We start from the raw sequence: 2,308 nt of genomic DNA on the forward strand, positions 1-2,308 counted from the left end.
CTTCCTCTTTCTTCACCTCATTCACATCGCATGTGACGTGTAACCGAAAGCACCACATTAACAGGAAATTGGGCCACTTTTACTTCATCTGCGGTCTCACATAATACCTTGGCATTGTCCCTGCAAGTCTTTGAGCAGTGAGTGTTTATATTGTGGTAATTTAAGATTTTACACAATGTTTCTTACTCAAGCAATAATAACATTTCCTCTGTATTTCTGCTTTAGATTTTTGAGAATGAGCTGCTGGGATTGTTTCTGCTGCAGTCACCATTATTAATGCCTATTCTTTTTCTTTCTTTCTCTCAGATCACTAGATGGTCGGTTGCAAGTATCTCACAGAAAAGGACTCCCTCATGTGATCTACTGTCGTCTTTGGCGCTGGCCTGACCTGCAGTCTCATCATGAGCTCAGAGCCATTGAACTCTGTGAGTTTGCCTTTCACATGAAAAAGGACGAGGTCTGCGTCAATCCCTACCATTACCAGCGAGTCGAGACACCAGGTAATGCAGCCTGATTTTTATGAAAGCACCAAGCACACTATCAGACAGTATCATTCGTTTAGACCTGGGGTTGATCGCAGTACTGCGGGGGGTCTGCCAATTATTATATGATCACAAACATGTTTTAATGAAAATATGAATTAAGGGGTGGTCACATTAGATTTTGAGAATGCACTTTTTTTTTGCACAATGCAACAGATGGGATGTGACATCTTAAATGTAACTAATAAACTGAGCTTTGGCATGCTTTTTGTTTCTGATTTCCTGCATTTGTATGTGTTTGAATGGAAGTCAGAGGAATTAAAAGTGTAGTGTTAAGTGTAGTGTGACTGCACAATTAAACAAAAAATATGATAATTAACTGTAATTTATAGCTTTACCAAAGCTAAAAATGTTTTATTTAATAAAAATGATTAAATAACATTAAAATGTAATGACCATGTAATTGACTCTGCAATACTCCCATCTCCATCTCTTAAATTCCTGTCCAGACTCTACACTGTTTTATCTAAATAAAGGCAAAACACCTAAAAACTATTTAAAAAAAATTGCTGTTTCATGCTGTTATGATCTTCTGATCCTTATATTACTCAACATATTTAGCATTGGGGCTGTGCGATTTAATTGAAATCGCAATAAAATCATAATAAAGAATGCACGATTTCTAAACCACGAAAGCATGATTTCGTGTTATGCCAAGTTCTAGTGCGAGCATAAAAAAGACTTATGGTTACGACATGGAGAAAGCACAGAAACAGGGTACTTGTGTGCTGTCTGAGACGGTTTTCTGTGCACACACACCCAAAGCCGTTTCTCAGAACACCGAATTTAGCTCTCTTTCATGTCTTTTTGCGCTTTCTATGTTCAGGTTTTAAGCTAACGTAAAGAGTTGAGAAAGAAAATGCAGGTGTGTCAGTATATGAGATCCGTGCATGAGATCTTAAAGGGGTCATCAGATGCAAAATTCACTTTACATGTTGTTTGAACATAAATGTGTGTTGGAAGTGCGAGTACACGTCCACCCTATAATGATAAAAATCCACCCATTCAACAATCCATTTTTTTTAAATCCATATTTTAAAATCCCCTTTCTCAAATCAGGCTGTTCTGAGATTCCTGGCAGAGTGACGTAGTTCTGCACAGTCCCCTCCCACGACAAGGTCGTCTTACCTTAGACCCGCCATGAGTGAGCTGTGAGCTGTCCGCCATTGTGTCGACTCTGGTGCAGGGGAAGACAAGAATGTCTCTGATTAAGTGATTGAGGTGTTTTGTTGTAGGATGTAATAATGAACATAGCAGTCGTCATTTACTCACGACATCTGAGCCGCTGAAGACGCAGAGGATTAACGTCACTTTCGCTTTTGAAGGGAATGCGCTAATCCCCCATCTGCCTAAATGCATCTATGTTCGTGCGAATCATTCTTGATAACTTTAATAAGGATTAACCTAAACTAATTTATACAATGAAGACTATGCAATGTTGTTTTACATTTGGTTATTTAAAAGGGTCATATGGTGCGATTTCAATTTTTCCTTTCTCTTTGGAGTGTTACAAGCTCTTGGTGCATAAAGAAGATCTGTAAAGTTGCAAAGACTAAAGTCTCAAATCTAAAGAGATATTCTTTATAAAATTAAGAGTCAACCACGCCTACCTAAAACGGCTTGTTCTAACACGCCCCCACATGTCTACGTCACGATGTGGGAAGATTTGCATAATGCCGCCCAAATGTTCACGCCGGCCGTTCCTCACTTTATCCCCCGGCCTCTGCTCACTCTAGGCCGCCGTGTGTGACGCTGTGTTTCGTTGT

General features: G+C 39.4%; 1 protein-coding gene across 1 annotated transcript in view; it reads left to right on the forward strand.

The window, feature by feature from the left end:
- The window catches only part of smad3a (SMAD family member 3a), a 47,936-nt gene that overhangs the window by 33,970 nt on the left and 11,658 nt on the right, over positions 1-2,308 (forward strand). The gene's annotated exons all lie outside the window — the stretch shown is intronic.

The sequence above is a fragment of the Sinocyclocheilus anshuiensis genome, unplaced genomic scaffold (genome assembly GCF_001515605.1).
Source record: "Sinocyclocheilus anshuiensis isolate Anshui unplaced genomic scaffold, SAMN03320099.WGS_v1.1 scaffold2129, whole genome shotgun sequence".
Classification (NCBI taxonomy): Eukaryota; Metazoa; Chordata; class Actinopteri; order Cypriniformes; family Cyprinidae; genus Sinocyclocheilus; species Sinocyclocheilus anshuiensis.